The sequence below is a fragment of the Rhipicephalus microplus genome, chromosome 1 (assembly GCF_043290135.1).
Source record: "Rhipicephalus microplus isolate Deutch F79 chromosome 1, USDA_Rmic, whole genome shotgun sequence".
In the NCBI taxonomy this organism is placed as follows: domain Eukaryota; kingdom Metazoa; phylum Arthropoda; class Arachnida; order Ixodida; family Ixodidae; genus Rhipicephalus; species Rhipicephalus microplus.
Genome location: NC_134700.1, coordinates 92,071,117 through 92,090,826, shown reverse-complemented (window position 1 = coordinate 92,090,826; position 19,710 = coordinate 92,071,117).

The window sequence follows — 19,710 nt, the reverse complement described above, 5'->3', positions numbered from 1 at the left end:
CAGACAGACAGACAGACAGACAGACAGACAGACAGACAGACAGATAGATAGATAGATAGATAGATAGATAGACAGACAGACAGACAGACAGACAGACAGACAGACAGACAGACAGACAGACAGACAGACAGACAGACAGACAGATAGATAGATAGATAGATAGATAGATAGATAGATAGATAGATAGATAGATAGATAGATAGATAGATAGATAGATAGATAGATAGATAGATAGATAGATAGATAGATAGATAGACAGACAGACAGACAGACAGACAGACAGACAGACAGACAGACAGACAGACAGACAGACAGACAGACAGACCGACAGACAGACCGACCGACAGACAGACAGACAGACAGACAGACAGACAGATAGACAGACAGACAGATAGATAGATAGATAGATAGATAGATAGATAGATAGATAGATAGATAGATAGATAGATAGATAGATAGATAGGTCCGCGCATAGTCACCAAAGCTCGCTAAAAATGCTTCGCTTTTAATTGCTGGTCAAGAACAAGCATTTAAAATGGGTTGGAGTATTGGCAATCTGTGACGCCTGGTTGTTCCTCTGTTGTTCTAAATTGCTTTATTACTCCTATTAACGTGATTTTTTCCCGATATCAAGCCTAACTAAGGCAACATGGCGTACAAGTTCCAAGAACCTTCATGGCTCACTGGTAAAATACTGGGCTGACACGCAGTAGACCTCAGTTCGAGCCCCACTGTGTCATTGGTGTTTTCTATTTACAGACTTTTTTCTATACTGTTTACGGACACCAGCGGTGGCATCGGCTGACAACAATATACGGTGCTGCGCGAGACCCATGTTCTTATGTTATAACAGCTTTAGCTGTAAAACGAAGACAAACCACTTCGTATGTTTCGTGCACCAGTGAATAGTGGGCATGAGATCTTGGAGGGTTGCCCTCTCGCGTGTTACGTCTGTTTGTGGTCACCACTCTCAAACCCGAAGCAGCAGCTACTATTCCTGTGCGTAGTTCACTAACACCCGCAACGAAAGTTTTCGAGAGCAATTATGAATTGGTTTTAGGTGCAGCCAAATGAACCGTTCCCACGAACCTCTGACATGGCCGACAATCACACCGATGCCGGCAATCGCATTGCAATAGTAATCGAAACTATGTGTGAATGTTCTCACTGTCGGGTTTCCGTGCCGAACGACACCGTGTTGAACACGAACGGGAAAACGCCCCCGTACTCTTTATTTACTCTGATTATATACATGTGCCTGCACAGGGCGTTGCCCAGGTACAGGGCGTTGCCCAGGTAGGGGTGGCATGGCACAACGTAAACATGATAACAGCTGAACGAATACGCCACATCTCCCCTTTTAAACAGAAAAACTGTAAAAACACCGTAAAAAGCATTTCTTATTGCATTCATACTAACTGAACAGAACGAAAAGAGCCACACACCAGTCAAAAGTTACCTGCACACACAAGTCCAAAAGTTACCTACAGCACTGCTTTCATAAATACCATAACGGTCTGGTTTTCTTACAATTCTACCGAATCGGGTAACATATTCGCCTGGAATTCGTGGCAGTTGAATATCGCTTCGATCGTCTTTGCGATCGCAGGGGGGAACTTGGGAGTTGGGCTGGCTGCTAGCAATTGAAGTTTCCAGGCCAGGGGGGAAAGTCATACGACACGTCGTAGGATTCTGGGACTCTGCTTAGCGCTTGCTTGACTATCAATTTCCTGTTGCGTACGATCTGGAGGCCACTTTCCAAACCATCAACATACGACCACGGCCGTTTAGCGCGCCGACAGATGACGCCTTCCCGTCTGCAGTCCTTAACCCAGACACTGTCCCCGGGTGCCAAAGGGACAAGGTGGCGGAAAGCGTGGCGGCGATCGTAATTTTGTCTCTGCTTGTCCCGGGCAGCCGCATCCTTTTCCCGCACCTCTTTCAGGATGGGCATCCTTGGAATCAACTTGTCTGGATGGAGAGGCAGGTTGGCACGAAGCCGCCGTCCCACGAGCAGCTCCGCTGGTGTTCTACCTAGTAGCCCCGGGGTGTCCCTGTAGGCTAACAGAGCCAAATAGGGATCATGAGACTTTAAAAGTAGCCCTTTTACTGTTTTCAACATTCGTTCTACCTCCCCATTTACCTGCGGGTGCCTCGGGCTACACGTCACCCTCTGGAATCCATAAGCCCTCGCGAACGCCTTAAATTCCTCACTAATAAATTGAGCACCGTTGTCCGTTACCAGCACTTCCGGAATACTGTGCCTTGCAAATACATCTTTGTTGTGACTAACAACGCTGGTGAAGGTAAGAGATGTCAGCAAACACAACTCAGGAAAGCACGATAGATAGTCCACTAAAAGCAAGTAGTTCCGGCCATGTTAGTAGAAGATATCTGCTGCGACCCTTTGCCATGGGCGATTAGAAGGCCGAGTTGGGATCATAGGTTCGCTTGACTGGTCTCGAACCTGTGAACAAATGCGGCAATCGCCAACCACGGTTGCAAGCTGAGAGCTTAAACCAGACCACCAAACTAATTCTCTTGCTCTCGCCCTGCACCTCACGATACCCTGATGGCCTTCGTGAAGCAGACTTAACATTCTCCTCTGGAGGGAGTGCGGCACAACGAGGCGCGTGTCATGCATGAGCGCTCCTTTGCAGACGCTCAGAGCCACACGATCTTGCCAATATGGCCTCAATACGCTTGACATCGAAGCTGTTCTCGGCCATCCTTCACGAAAATAACGGCACAACATACGTCAAGTTTCGTCCTTTGGCTGTTCTTCAGCAACCAGTCGAAACTGGTCCGACTCACCCAACTCTGACTACACCCCAGAAACAAACGAGTTGACCTCTTCTACCGAAAAGACATCCTTACTGTTTTGCTGTCCCATTGGCGCTCTAGAAAGTGCGTCAGCAATTTGCAAGTTTTTCCCTAGAACATATTCCACCACGAAACTGAATCGTATCCGACGCATTCAAAATCGCTGAATGCGCAGTGGCAAAAAATCAAGCGGGTTCCTTCCTTGCAATGTGACCAGCGGTTTATGATCTGTTTTCAGCGTTATGTAAAGCCCACGCACGTAACTTTCAAGACGTTCAGCTGCCCAAGTTAGAGCTGGGGTCTCCTTTTTAATTTGCGCATACCGCAATTCTATTGGTGTCAATGATCTGGAAATAAACACAACTGGCCGTTTATCTTTGTTTGGTTGTACCTGAACCAGAACTGCCCCTTAACCTACAAAGATGCGTCTGTAGAAAGAATAGTTGGATTACGCGGATCAAACTTTGCCATACATCTATCGGAACAGATGGCCTGTTTTACGCTGTCAAAGGCCATCTGCTGAGGTGCAGTTCAAATCCACTTCTTGTTCCTTTGCAGCAACTGACGTAACGGCGCGGTCTTATCTGCTAAGTCGGGTATAAACCACGAGCAATGATTTGCGAGAACAAGGAATCGGCGCATCTCACTTACACTTTCCGGTGGCTTCATATCACTGATCGCCCTAACTTTAGCTGGGTCCGGTCGTATGCCATCTTTGCTCACTCGGCATCTCAAAAAACAAAGCTCTTTTACACTGAACTGACATTTTTCCCGCTTCAGGGTTACACCAGCTTCTGCCAATCGGTTTAAAATCTGGAACAGTCTCTCATGATGCTCTGAGACGAACCAAACACCAGTACATTGTCCACTAGGTTTACGACCCCCGGCACTGCATCAAGGGTTTCACACATCTGCCTTTGAAAGTACTCAGGAGCAGATGTTATTCCAAACGGCAGACGCTCAAAGAAATAACGTCCAAAAGGAGTAATAAACGTTGTCAGTAGCTGACCGCCCTTGCTTAGCTTTACCTGATGTAGTCCCGAGTTCTCGTCAAGTTTAGAAAACATAATTGCTCCGCTAAGCAGCGCAAGTGTCTCAAACAACAGTGGGGAGCACAAACCGCTCACGTTTCACACTCTTATTCAACTGCGTAAGATAAACACAGATCTGAAATTCCGGAAGGCTTCAAGACTGGCACTATGCCAGCACACCATTTGGTCGGCCCTTTCACTCTACGAATGACTCCGTTTCTTTCCATTTTCTGTAGCTCGCATTTCACGCCGACCCTCAGCGGGATGGGTATACGACGAGCGGTGTGAATAGCATAGGGCACTGCGTATTCTTTGCGACTAATACAGTATTCTCCTTTCATGGTACCTAAACCGTGGAACAAAGAAAGGAAGCGCGTTCGCACAATTTGATGAACTGAGGCCTCGTCTACAAATTTCACAATTCCTAAAGCTTCTATTGCTGGCAAGCCTAAAATGACATTACTCGCTGAGTTGACGACAAAAACGTCCTGCCTAACCTGACACCGTCTCCACAAAATATTGGCAGTGAATTTTCTTTTTAGGTCTAACACTTCACTGCCTGGCCCCTTCAAAATTACGTTAGACTGCTGTAGATATTTGGTACACAGGGTAAGGATGCTGGAACTACGTTGACCTTTGCTCCTGTGTCGACTTTAGCAGATACGGTCACCCCGTCAATAGCGACTTGAACAAAGCGAGCTCTTGCAAACGTATCACCTAAAGTCCCAACAGAGTACGTTACACCTTTCCGATCTAAGTGCTCACTCGAAGCATGAGTCCGGCAAATACTGCACAGGTATACCTCGGATGCACTTGCTTCGGCATTCGTGAAGTCCTGCCTTTGTGGGCACACCGCAGCGAAGTATCCCCGCCGTTGGCACCCGTAGCAGATTGCTCCTTTTTCAGGACACGATGACTTCCAATGACGGGCTCTGCCACACGCCACACACTTTCAGACATCTTTGTTTACCCGTTGGTGCTCTACCCACCCGCAAGCTTCTCGATGCTCTGTGTCGACCTCAAGGCTGGTTGTTTGTTGGTGCGCACTGCTGTGAAGATCGTGCTGTTGTTGTCATACCGCTTCTTTCGTTTATGCCCTGGACAGTGCAGTTTTCAGATTCAGTGTTGCGTCCATTTGCAGGGCCTCAGACAGCTTGGAGTCCCGTAGTCCAACGACAAAACGGTCAAGGATCATCCTCTCTTTCATCACGCCATAGTCACACCTATCAGCCAGGGTATGTAAAGCCGTCACGTACTGGTCCACTGATTCACCTGCAGCTTGGTGGCGACGATGGAAGCACGCACTTTCGTAGACCAATATCCGTGTGGCAATGAAGTATGCGTCGAAGCGTTTCTTCACCACTTCATACTCCTTTGACTCTTCTTCCGATAATTCAAAGGTCCGAAATATGTTGCGAGCATGTCGCCCCATCGTATACATCAGCGTACATACCTGGGCCTCCTAGTTCGCTCGCTAAGCCCGGAAGCAAATTGATAATCATCGAAGTCTTGCACCCACGCCGGCCACTTTGACACCTTGTCAAAGTTGAAGCTTTTTGGTGGTTGTACCGGGAAGGGCTGGCAGAAACCCGTATTTTCTGCACTCGCCATAGCTCGAAAAGCAGTGCGCAAAACTTCTGACACCATGTTGGGTTTCGGTGACGAACAACATGGGAAAACGCCCCCGTACTTTTTATTTACTCTGAATATATGCATGTGCCTGTATGGCACGCATGCGCAGGACGTTGCCCTGGTAGGGGTGGCATGGCACAACGTAAACATAACAACAGCAGAACGATTACGCCACACTCGCTCGTCAGCTGAAGCTTCCGCTGTGTGATTTCAAATAGTTCAGGTGGGTTTTTTTTTAATTTTTAATAGGCGTGCATTACTCCAGCATCTACAAGCATGTAGATACAGGTAGCGAAACGCCACTGCGTCTCGTTGACGGCGCAGTGGTTTACGATGAAGGCTACGTTGTTGAAAGTGTAGTCGAGGCCGTTAATGGAGATCACATGACCATTACAGCTTATTCCTGGACTAGCGAACCCGCCACAGAACGTTCTCGTGGCGATCGAGTGCTGCTCATTGGTGAAATACTGCTCTGTTTCTCAGTGTGCTTCGACCACCCGTGAAAACGACGTTCGCTTTCACAAAAATCCTTCAGAGGAGGGTACGCCTGCTCTTCTCCTCTTATCATTTTCTGTGCAGTGCAAGGATAGTGACAGTTAACAGGAGGACATGAGTGAGAATCGCTGATTGCGGCAACTCTGGCTTTCGCAAACAACGCATGAGATAGTACTTCATAGCTGTTGTTTAAATTGCTGATTCGGCAGTAAATCGACCGTTTGTAGCATCTTCAAAAAATGCAAAGCAGCATCAATATGAAATCTTTAAAATATCTTGCTCGGATTGCCACTATGGTCGTCGGCAGGGTGCAATCTAGTGTTGTATCACAGTAAGGGGAGTCTTGAGGGGCAAGTGCTCGTGTGACTTTGGAAGGGGGCAAGCTTCGCCTTTGCACCTTCTGGGCGATACAAATGACTGCAGTGTGTTTTGTTTAGCAAGAGCGACCTTACGAAATACTTCATATTAATACCACACGGTGCCACTGCATGGGAATCGAAATTTAACAAGCGTTATGACCGATTAGATATACCGTGCACAGGACATAAAAACAGCAAAGGGCAGCTGGATGAGTTTGCGTTCGCATAACGAAAAGCTCAAGGAGCTCCACTGAAAGTATCTGCATTGCAGGAGATGCTACTCGAAGACACTTTTTTTTTTAAATATTCACCCTAGAGCAGTAAAACTTGAGCTGTTTATGGAACTTTTTATGCTAAGTTTAAATATAATTAGTTTTCTTGCAAGTTACACACTTTTAGCTCTGCAACATTACAAGTGAAAACCTTAACCCGTTTGCCCCCCCTCTTTTCATCCCTAAACTTCTGTATTTTGTTACTATTCATAGCTCATAACGCGTCAAATAAGAGTAGAGCGCAAATAACTAATTAGGAAGCCCATAAAAATATGTATTATGCGTGAAAAAGTAGACGTAAAAAGTTCATATTTCACCTACCCCAGTAAAGGTATACATACATTTTTTATTATACAATAAAATATTGAAATGTAAACTAAATAATTGCATTTGTCCTACCTTGGAAAAAATTCAGGAAAGATTTCATGCAGATCCAAGCACTAGAAGTGCCCGGAAAAGGAGGGGTACTTTGGAAAAAATGGCAAAATTTGTGCTTTGGGAAAAACGAGTTTCAAAGTTAAAATTCAGTATTTATTTATAAAAGATATCATTAAATCAGATGAAATTTTCACAAAAAAAAGAACAATCCTTCTCTTAGCGGCCACAGCGACTAAAGTACGCCAGCACCATGAGTTTGTCCCTCTCAGCTTTTTTGAGTCGACTCCTCACAGACATTTCGCTCACAGACAGGGCCATGAAATGCTTGCCAAACTTCCGCTCCATCTGGCAGAGCATTATGCAAACTGTAAGCTAGAAAAAAGTTCGACAGGACTGCGAAATCTAAACTACATCCAGTGTCATGCCATTTTGCAGCCATGCTTGTGCGACATACCATCGTACATAACGGCAATGTCGTTCCTGCTAAGTTCCCTTACTGCGAGTTCTTTCGACCTCTCAAGATTGGCGCTGACGTCATCCACTGCGCCATCACAAACTTTCCGGCTGAAGGGTGTGAATGACTTTTGATGCATTGGCTTTCGCAACCCAACAACTGCCGCAAATCGGAACAGCTGCTCGTAGCCTGTTCCTACAAAGCATGCCACACAATAGCTTTCACTTGCGAGCAATGCCTTTTTTCATTCATAATGGAGATAATTATACGAGGAAATCATTGTTCAGCTGCTCTGCTCGACAAGACATCTACCACGCAAACAAGTTTTACAGAACATACAGGAGCGCAGCGCCCAATGACGGTCCCCGATTCGTACCATGTGAAAAGCCAGTCGCGGCGCTCGAAAAACACGCAGAAGAGTGCTTCTTTTTTATTTTTTCTTGCGCTGCATCAGCGAGACAAACTGTTAGTATTTGAAAAGTGAGGCTCGACTCTTCGACTCATGCGATCAATAATGGCTAGTGGCGGCGCATTATCTGCGGCAACGTGCTCGACGACTGCACACTTTCGGCCTTTTAACAGGCACCTTGTGCTCTTTAGATGAAATTTTAAAGAATTTGCAGTTACGTCTTGACCTGTATTATTTTTTTCATAACGGTTGAGGTGCTAATCTTATCAAAACAGGCTGTAATAAAAAACAGGTAATTTTGAAAAAAAAACTCGCGTTTTTTGACCCGTATCTTCCCTTAAAGGCAACCTTTTTTGAGTGTGCACTAAACAGTGACAACAGGCTTCGCTTCCAAGTTTCGGGCAAGCTTTGCGCTAGGCGAGCACTTGACTTCTGAATAATTTATAAGCTATGATTGTATGTACGTAGACCACCCTAATAAAGCCATAGTCTTAGATGGCCTACGCCACTCAGCTGCGCTCGCGAGGCGCGCTAACCACAGGTGGTGCGGACGCCGCGTCGTCGGCTCCCTGTCGAGGGGCATTCGCGGTAGGTCTTGGGATGGCACCTCACCAGGTATAAACCGCCAACGTATGTTGCTGCGCGCAATGAATTGCTGAGGTACTTGCCAGGCCTAAACACAGTTCCAAGCTTATCAAAGGGTAGCGCGTAGGGCGGGTATAGCAAATGTCACTGTCAGCGAAGTGCTTGCTGGACACGGTCGATGAAGGAGTGAGGCGCATTTCCTTCCCGACGCTGAATATCCTCTTCTTTACCAGCTTCAGCTTCTTATAATAGTTGTGAAAGGTGACGCCATTTTCACGAGTGGTAGATTATATTGTTACGGTGAAGATTTATTTGTCGACAGCGGGTTTTGACGTTGTACACAGCGCCCAGTCATGCAGGCCAACGGGGTAGCTCGAGAGTCCAACGCAATACAACCACGTTGCGTCTTCCTTCGTTTTGGTGTCTGCTTTTGCCGAAGCGACTGTTCTATAGACGTATCGTCAGCCCAGCCATTAAGGCTCCGTCTTGGTACCTGTTAAATGAGCGAGTCGGCGTTGTAGGGCTTAAGACCAGAAACGTGGACTACCTCCGTTATGGGTGTAGCAGCCGATGAGTTTGTGGCCGCGGAAATTTTATAGGTCATGGGTGTGACCCGACGAAGGACGTGGTTGGGCCCGACGTATCGCAATAATAGTTTTTCGCAGAGGCCAACACGTCGAGATGGGAGCCACGGAAGAACAAAAGAGCCCGCAGAAAAAACAGCACCCCTATCTTGACGGTCGTAAACAGACTTTTCGGCTGTCTGCGACGAAGATAACTGAGTGCGGGCTACCTAGCGTGCTATGAGTGTCCGGGTGATGGCATCCTGAGCGTACGAAGTGGAGGATAGTTGGTCAGATGAAAGCAAGGTGTCAAAGGACAGTAATGGATTACGTCTGAAAAGTAGATAAAATGGTGACTAGCTGGCTATTTCATGACGTGACGAACTGTAGGTGAGGATGAGGAACGGCACAGCTACGTCTCAATCAGTGGGGTCACTAGATACATACATGGAAAGCATGTCTGTCAATGTGCGCTTGAGGCGCTCTGTAAGCCCGTTAGTCTGAGGGCGGTGAGAAGTGGTGAAGTTGTGATGGGTTGCGCAACATTAAGGTAGATAATCGACCACACGAGATAGAAAGTAGCGACCACGGTCAGTGACCAGGTGGGACGGAGCACCTGGCTGTAGAATGATGTCGTAGAGCAGGAAGTCGGCAACGTCCGTCGCGCAGCTCGTTGATATATCGTGTTTTTTGGCGCAAGGGCCATTTGATGGCCAAACAGCGCCAGTTCATGGGACAAGAGATGTGGACAATGATTGTGATTGACGGCTGTATAAGGGCCATAAAATTCCTTGCGGTAAGGCAGGTAAAAACATACAAGTAATAAAATCATGTCCATGCCGTGAAAGGTGTGTGTTGTGCGAATAGATGAACAAAGTTGGTGATAATAAAAGACGATGGTGGGGTGGATATGTATGGCATTAGCACAAGTGCCTCCCTCGTTCATACCCTTGCCTCCAAGGGCCGTGAGGAGAGTGCTTTCTTGTGTAGCCACCGCAGCGAAAACCTCTCAGGAGAGGTCGTGCTACGGAATTCCCGGGTATATGATATGAAAACTATGAATTTCTTTTAAAAACGCTAGCGATGATTTATAACTAAAAAGCGGTTCCCTACCGACAAACATTGCAGGGTGTAAAGCTTTATGTTGTCAGTAGGGTAATGGAAAGTGTTGTTTTCTTATAGTGTCCAATTGTTTGCACTGAATTAAAATGTGAAGAACTGTTAGTCCTTCACCACATCTGTCACACAATGGTGGGTCACCACCGGACAAAAGATATGAGTGTGTCGTGTATGTGTGTCCTATTCTGAGTCTGGTTAGTATTACCTCTGTAAAACGTGATTTTGATACTGGCAACCAATGACCAAGGTGTGGCTTAATAATGTGTAGTTTGTTTTGTGTGTGTGTATCCCACTTGCTCTGCCAGTAGTCCCTGAGGTTTCGTTTGAGAGAGGGCTTATGATCAAGGGCCGGGATTATTATGGGTGTAGGGGCAGTGCTTTTGTGGACGGATGCAGCGAGCTGATCCGCCCTGACGTTGCCTTCGATCTCACGGTGCCCTGGCACCCAGCACTCTACAACATGTTGTTCGAGTGTGTAGAGTGTGTACAAAATGGAGTAAAGTGAGACAAGGACCGAGTTTTTTTGTTTTTTAAGACTGTGCAGAGCCGTTACCACACTGAGGGAGTCTGTATAAATTACTGCTTTTTGTGTTTGTAATTGTTTGATGTGTTTAGCTGCCACAAGTATCGCGTAACCTTCTGCTGTGAAGATACTTGTGCCTGGATGTAGAGGGCCAGCATCCAAAAAGGATGGGCCGACAGCAGCGTAGGACACAGAGGAGTTGGACTTGGAGGCATCTGTAAAGAACTCAGGACGTGTGTATTTGTGTTGAAGTTCTAGGAAGTATGTTCGTATATGGGCAATAGGCGCATGTTTTGTAACTTCTAGAAAGGACACATCACAGTCTATAGTCTGGCATTGCCACGGGGGCGGATATGCTACAGGAGCCATTAAACTGTGTTCAAGTGAGACTCCAGTTTCCTCAGCTAGACTTTTCAGGCGAGCTGAGAAGGGCTGCCTCATCCAAGGCCTGTTTTGAAACAGAATTGAGCTGGACAAATCATTAAGAGTAGACTATGAGGGGTGCTTCTTATCCGCTTTCACCTTAAGGAAATAAACAAAGGACATGTAACTTCTCTGCAGATGAAGCGACCACTCATTTGACTCAACATAAAGGCTTTCTATGGGGCTGGTGCGAAAAGCACCCGTAGAAAGGCGGATGCCCAAATGGTGCACGGGGTCCAGCATCTTTAAAGCACTTTGAGTTGCAGACTGATAAACAGCGGCCCCATAATCTAAGCGGGTGTGAACGAGGCTTCGATACAGAATCATGAGGCATTGCCTGTACCACCCCAAGTAGTACGTGACAACACTTTTATAACATTCATGGCTTTTAAACATTTTGTTTTTATATACTTTATGTGTGGTACGAAGGTCAACTTGTGTCCAAGATTAAGCCTAAAAATTTATGCTCGGCTTTGACGGACAGACGTTGCCCGTTCAGTCGAATGTCAGGTTCCGAGTGCATGCCTCTCTTTCGAGAGAACAAGACACACGTGCTTTTTGTGGGTTAAGTCGAAATCCGTTTTCATCTGCCCATTTGGAGACCTTGTTTAAACCCAGCTGAACCTGCCACTCACATATTGCCAAGTTGCATAACTTGAAGCCAAGCTGAACGTCCTCGACATATGTACAATAGAACATATTGCGGGGGATGGACAAGTGCAAGGAATTCATTTTGATAATAAAAAGTGTGCAACTAAGCAGACCACCTTGTGGCACGCCTGTTTCCTGGACAAATGTTTGTGAGAGAACACTGCCCACACGGACACGGAATGTCCGATTGGACAAGTAACTCTCAATTATGGAAAGCATTCTACCGCACACACCCAGTTGAGACAAGTCTCTTAATATGCGAAAACGTCATGTTGTGTCGTAAGCCTTTTCGATATCGAGAAACACAGAAAGAAAGTATTGTTTGTGGACGAAAGCGTCTCGGATCTGTGCCTCGATACGCACCAGATGGTCGGTGGTAGATCTATTCTCTCGAAACCCACATTGGTATTGGTCAAGCAGATTGTGTGTTTTAAGGAAATATAAAAGTCGGCGGTTTATCATTTTTCAAAAAGTTTACAAAGGCAGATGGTTAGTGCAATTGGCCTATAACTTGAAACAGAGGAAGGGTCCTTGCCCTGTTTCAAAATAGGGATAACAATGGCTTCTTTCCAGGAAGTAGGTATGGTGCCAGAAAGCCAGATAGCATTGTATAGGGAGAGTAAAGTTTTTCGCGTTTCAAGCGGCAGGTTTTTCAACATTTAATACATGACATGGTCGTGGCCTGGGGCAGAGTTACTGCAAGAATTTAGTGATGTTTGTAGCTCAGATAGGTTACACCTACCATTTTTCTTTCCATTGCTCGCTGCGTCGTCCTCAATTTAAGCTGAACCCTCTTTGTAAGTCTCCAGGTTTCTGCTCCGTAGCTAAGTACCGGCAAGATACAGCTGTTATATACCTTCCTCTTGAGGGATAGTGGCAATCTACCTGTCATAATTTGAGAGTGCTTGCCGAATGTGCTCCACCCCATTCTTATTCTTCTAGTTACTTCAATCTCGTGGTTCGGCTCTGCGGTTATTACCTGCCCTAAGTAGACATAGTCTTTTACAACTTCAAGTGCACTATTACCTATCTCGAAGCGCTGCTCTTTGCCGAGGTTGTTGTACATTACTTTCGTTTTCTGCAGATTAATTTTAAGACCCACTTTTCTGCTCTCCTTGTCTAACTCCGTAATCATGAGTTGCAATTCATCCCCCGAGTTACTCAGCAATGCAATGTCATCGGCGAAGCGCAGGTTACTAAGGTATTCTCCATTGACTCTTATCCCTAACTGTTCCCATTCTAGGCTTCTGAAAACCTCCTGTAAGCACGCGGTATACAGCATTGGGGAAATTGTGTCCCCCTGCCTTACACCCTTCTTGATTGGTATTCTGTTGCTTTCTCTATGAAGCACTATGGTAGCAGTTGATCCCCTGTAGATTTCTTCCAGAATGTTTACATATACTTCATCTACGCCCTGATTCCGCAGTGTTTGCATGACGGCTGATATGAACAAACGGGGGTTAAGGATATCATAGCTGAAATCAAGAAGAAGAAATGGACATGGGCAGGGCATGTAGCGCGTAGACAGGATAACCGCTGGTCATTAAGGGTAACTGACTGGATTCCCAGAGAAGGGAAGCGGGTTAGGGGGAGACAGAAGGTTAGGTGGGCAGATGAGATTAAGAAGTATGCGGGTATAAATTGGAAGCAGCAAGCACAGGACCGGGTTAACTGGTGGAACATGGGAGAGGCCTTTGTCCTGCAGTGGACGTAGTCAGGCTGATGATGATGATGATGATGTAGCTCAGATAAGTTGAAAGGCTGGTTGTATGCCTCGTATTCTGTACACTTGTATTCCAGTTTCTGCTTTTCGATTTTTGCTTTATATCTTAGAAAAGCTTCAGTATAGTGTGACGAGCTAGAGACCTGCTCGAAGTGTGCACCGAGGAAGTTCGCATGATCTTCCAGGCTGTCACCCTGTGTCTTTACGAGTGGGAGTGAATGCACTTGTCTTCCTGCTACTCTACCAACCATGTTCCAGACTTTAGCCTCTTGGGTATAAGAATTAATCCCCGATAAAAACTTGTGCCAGCTTTCTCTTCTGGCCTGCCGACGCGTTCTCCTGGCCTGAGACTTCATTTTCTTAAAAGTGGCAAGATTTTCGGCTGTTGGTGAGTTCCGAAGCACCCTCCATGTTTTGTTTTGCTGCCTGCGTGCGTTTTGGCACTCTGAGTTCCACCACGGCACACGCCGTTTTCGATGATGTCCATTCGTTTGTGGTATGCTTTTTGTTGCTGCATCGATCAGAGATGCTGTGAAGTAGTAGACAGCCGCTTCAATGTCTAAAGTGCATATGTCGCGCCAATTTATATGTGTGATGGTATAAAACTGTTCCCAGTTGGCTTTGCTTATTAGCCATTTTGGAACCTGGGGCGGGCATTCAGTTGATGTAGGTGTGCTCAAAACTACGGGAAAGTGGTCACTTCCGTAGGGATTAGTGATGACTTTCCAGTGAAGTAGAGGCACAAGCGATGGAGATACTATGCTCAGGTCTATTGAGGAATAGGTATTGTTAGCGAGGTTATAATAAGTTGGTTCTTTTTGATTCAGGAGACACACGCTTGAAGAGAGAAGAAACTGTTCAATCAGTCGACCTCGGGCGTCACAACGAGAGTCGCCCCATAGCCTGTTATGTGCATTAAAGTCCCCTAGAACAAGATAGGGTTCGGGAAGTTCGTCCATCAAAGACTGGAATTCATGTTTGCGTAGTTGTATATGTGGAGGTATGTATATAGAGCAAACGGTGACAAGTCTGCCTAGAAGCACCACTCGAACATCCACGGCCTCAAGAGACGTTTGGAGTTTCAAGTGTTTACATGCTAAACCTTGCTTAACTATAACAGCTACACCTTCAGATGATGCCGCGGCACCATCACGGTCCTTTCGGAAAATAATGTAACTGCGTAGAAAGTTGGTGTGTTTAGATTTTAAGTGTGTTTCCTGTACACACAGCACTTTTGGTGAGTGAATGTGTAGAAGTTCTTGGACATCGTCGAGGTTAGTGAGAAGGCCTCTGACATTCCATTGTAGAATCTGTGTTTCCATATTTGATGGAAAGTGGTGCTGTGTGTACGAAAATGAAGTGGCTGTTCAAGTGGGAAGTTGTAACTTAAGAAGCAGGGCCGTTGTCGGGCCCTGTTATTGGTTTCTTGGTTCTTTTAGCGCGCTCTATGGAGCCACGCCGCGTTTCCGGCACCTGAGGTACCGTGTTTGTGTCTATTGCCTCACGTGAAGCACTGGACGCCCGCGTACGCGAGCTGCTGCTGCGTATTTGCGACCTCGCCTGGTGAGACGTGGTCGGTCGACCCGACGAACCTGGAGTCACCTGAGTCTTTGGCTTGGTAGGTGGAGCAGGCTTGGCTGCTTCCACCATGGGGGCGGCCACCACACCCGATGGCTCACTTTGCGTGGGCCTAGGTAGTGGCGCAGGGTGATGCGACGCTGCCTCCTGACGCGCCGCATCAGCGTAAGTTGTGCCGTGAAAAGCCGAACACCTTCGGCGTGCTTCCTTGAAGAAGATATTTTCGCGAATCTTCAGTGTAATAATGTCTTTTCTTTCCACTGAGGACAAGAACGTGAATATGATGCGTGGTCTCCGTCACATTACACAATGTAGGGTTTCATTACAATTGTCAGAGAGGTGGCCTTGGGCACTGCATTTAGCACAAGCCGGTCGACCACGACAGCTCTGAGAGCCATGGCCAAACTTTTGACACTGGTAACATCGGCGGGGGTTTGGTATGTAGGGTCTGATCGGTGTCTTTGTATAGCTAGTTTCTATTGTTTGTGGTAGTTCGCTGGTGGCAAAGGTCAGTACCAAGTGTTTCGTGGGGGTTTCCTGATTGTTCCTTCGGATGACGATTCGCATCACATTGGTCACATTCTGTTCTTTCCAGCCCTCGAGGAGTTCAACCTCCGTCAGGTCAAGGAGATCTGTGTCAGAAACAACTCCACGTGCAGAGTTCATGGATCGATGAGGTGTTACGCTGTTGGGGATGTCGCCGAATGTTGCAAGGTTCTTTAGTTTGTCAGATTGTGCTTTGTCACGGAGTTCTAAAAGAAGGTCACCACTAGCCATTTTTGTAACTTTGTAGCCATCACCTAATGTGGCTGTCAGGGATCGCGATACTATGAACGGGGACACTGTTCTGGCTGTTTTGTTGGGCTTCTCACTGTGTACAACACGATAACGAGGGAATACTTCTTTGGGTCGGCTGAAAAAGGAAAATTCTTCGGTGCGTACGCGCTTTGAAGCGGCACAATCGTTGAGGAGTGGAAAACTTCTCTGCATGATAGAGGAATGTAATTCAGTAACGATGGCGGCCACCCACCATGGAGCCCAACGAGGGGACGCTACAAGGTTCGTGAAACGAGAAACATGCAGACGCCAGCCTTACACCGCTACGATAACCTAAGCGCGTAGGCCAAGGTTGGCTAGTTGCACAAGGTTAACCCAAGCCGCCCATGAAAATGGGGAAGTAACAGAAGAAATCAGAGGACAGGATAGATTTAAAGAGGAGAAAAGACAAAGATGTGGGGGAGAGAGAGATAGGAAAAGGCGACTGCCGATTTCCCCTGGGTGGGTCAGCCCAGGGGTGCCGTCTACGTGAAGCAGGGGCCAAAGGGGTGTGTTACCTCTGCCGGGGGGCCTTAAAGGTCCAATCACCCAGCGTCGGCTCATCCCCCAAAATCCCCTTTTCCCCGGACACGGCAAAGCCACGCACGGCTAGGCGTGGGAGGGAGTAGAAACTCCCCCGTTAGCTCGGCTCCGTGGTGTCGCTACACACCAAACGCCTACTTGCGCAGGCGCCCCTACGGGGTCGCGCAGCTGGTTGGTAGCGCACGAGTGATCGCATGCCGAGTGGCGTACTCTGTGGCCTCTGCAATCCGTTTAATTTTCAGTTGCTGAAGTGGAAAAGTGTCCTAGCAAGTTCTCGAGATGCCTAAATGTCCTGAAGTGGGGGCGTCGTGAATTCATTGTGGAACATCCTTGCGCAGGTGATAAAGTACGACGAGTAAAAGTTCCGCGCCGTCGGGGTGTAAGCTGCGACGGAACAAAATGTTGTCTTTTAGCAGGAATCTGACAATTGAAAAGTGAACATGGTGCGTTCGAACGCGGAGAATATGTGAGAGCAGCGATGGATTTTGGTGCTGTTTGTCCACCACGTGCACAAAGGCAGTGATGGTTAAAACGCCGCCATCGAATTCCAAATCAAAAAATTAGGTGGATCAACGGGGTGTCGGGATAAACGGTCGGCATCGTTTTGTAGCTTTCCCAATTTGTACACAACCAAGAACGTGTATTTCTTTAATCGTAGTGCCTGTCGGCTGAGTTTTCACGTAGGATTCTTAAGTGTTGACAGCCAGCAACACGCATGATAGTTCATGATGACTGTGAACAAACGTCCGTATAAGTACGGACGGAATTTCGCTATGGCCCAGACGAAAGCTAAGCATTCCTGCTCGGTGATGAAATATTTTTTTCCGCTTTCGACAGAAGGTGACTAGCGTAAGCTATCACACGGTTGGTGCCATACTGTATCTCAGCGAGTATAGCACCAATGCCATGGCCACTTGCATTGGTGCGAAGCTCTGTTCGAGTGGCTGGATCAAAATGAGCTAACACAGGTGCTGATGTGAGGGCGGTAATCAACGCCGTGAAGGAATGTTCTTGGTCCTTCCTCCAAGAAAAGGCCACATTCTTTTTGAAGAAATCCGTGAGGAGCCTAGCAATATCTGCGAAGTTGATGACAAATTGGTGGAGGTATGAGCAGAGCCCAATAAAACTGCGCATTTTTGTGTAGAACGCGGAACCGGGAATTCTCGGACTGCGTGGACTCTGTCAGGGTCGTGTCGGACACCAGTGGCGTCAACAAGGTGGCCAAGTTGTTTATTATGCCGGCGTCTAAATGTGCATTTCAACAAATTTATTTGGAAGCCAGCGCAACAAAATCGTCAACAATCGCCAAGACACAAGACCAGTGGCTTTTAAAGGAAGACCAGAAAACTATTACATCGTCCAGATAGCAAAGGCAGGTAGACCATTTGAAATCGCAGAGAAGATAGTCCACCATACGTTCAAAAGTAGCCGGAGGATTCTACATCGAAAAAGGCATGACTGAATTAGTAAAAGCGGTCGGGTGTGATGAAGGCTGTCTTCTCGCGGTCGCGGTCGTCGTCCGAAATACACCAGCATCCAGATTGAAGGTCAAGGGACGAGAAATACTTGGCACTGTGGAGACGGTTGAACACATCATCGATTCGGGGCAGAGGATAAACGTCGTTCTTGGTCATTCAATTCAGGTGGCGGTAGTCGACGCAAAAGCGCCAGCTGTTGTCCTTCTTCTTAAGTAAGACAACAGGGGATGCCTAAAGACTCGATGAAGATTCAATGACGCCTCTTCTGAGAATTTTACTGACCTCGCAGTGAATAACTTGGCACTCAGCATGAGACACGCAGTAAGGGCATTTAGGGAGTGGACTGGCGTTGCCGATGTCAATACGATGGAATACGGCACTTGCGCGGCCAAGGGGACGATACGACGTCAAAGATATCCAGATAAGAAAATAGAACATCCCAGAGCGCTGCAACTTGGGAAGGTGCGGAGTGCTGCAACTTGCGAAGGTAAGAGGTCGGTGGGTATCATTTTGTCGAGGAACGCCTTATATTGCGGGGTGATGACAAGTTTCGCCATGGTCTCTGTGCCAGTGGAGAAAGAAGAAATCGAAAATTTATTCAGGGTGGAAAGTTTGGCTAAAAAGATGTCTTGAGGAAGAACTTGGGTCGACGTACAAATGTTCAGAACAGGAAGTAGAGTCGTGTTGTTATCAACAACCACTATGGTATGCGGTAGTGCAATGTGGTGCGTAAGGGTCAAATCAATGAGGGGAGCCACCACATAGTCTGTATCAAGAACGTACGGAAAGGGCGACATGCGAATATACATAGCAGCCTGGGGCGGTATCTGTAGAGACTCCACGGATCGTAGGCGTGTGCGACTTGGAGAATGGAAATCAGCGCACAAAGGCAACTCAAGCCGTAAGATGGCGGTAGCACAATCGATGACAGCGGAGTGGGCGGTTGAGATGTCAATTCCAAGAATGACGTCGTCTGGGCAAGCATTTAGGACTGCAAAAAGAACGGAATTGTGGTGGCCGGCAACAGTTACGCGTGCAGGGCCCATGCCAAGCACCGATGTTTAGCATCTGTTGACCACTCAAACAGTAGAGAACATAGGAGGTGTGAGAACCTTTTTCAGGTGAGATCGAAGTGCAGAGCTGATAACAAATATTTGACACCGGTGTCAATTAGAGCAGTAAGGGCGTGGCCACTAAGAAAAACTCGAAGTAAACTGGATTTGAAATTGTAGCTGTTTGAGGGTTTTCGGTCCGAGTCGTCAATGCAGAACCACCTTCTGGAGCTGCACTTGTCACTTTCTTGGAGGATGACCAGAATAAGTCGGTGACGGAGAGCGGCGGCGTTGAGGGGAGTGCGAAAGGTGACTCTAAGGTGACGGCGATGGCCTAGACCAGTTTGTCTGGGTGACGACGTCAGCGTAGGTTGGTTCAGAGCGTGGAGATGAACAGAGAAATGAAGGGTCTTGAAGACAGTCATCCGGAAAAGCGGGTTGCGAATAGTATCCGCGATCCTCACGGCGGTCATTACGAATGCTATGTCGGGAATACCATCTGTTCCGGCAACGGTGGGATATGTACCCAACTCGAGAGCAAGAGAAGCAGATGGGTGGGTCGTCTTGCGCGCGTCACTGAGATGGATTTCAGTAGCGTGGTGAAAACCGAGGAGCCGAAGTTGCTGTAGCGACAAGTGGAGCAGTGTGATGGTCAGCGTTGAGGACGGGATTGCTCATGGGCAGCGGCAAGTGCCTGCCGAGTTGAGAAACATGGACGCCCTGGTTAGGAAACTTCTGACGTAAGAAGGTTTGAATTAGCGAGGCTGTTGACCTGCGCAGGAGGCTAATAGGAAGCGGGTGTC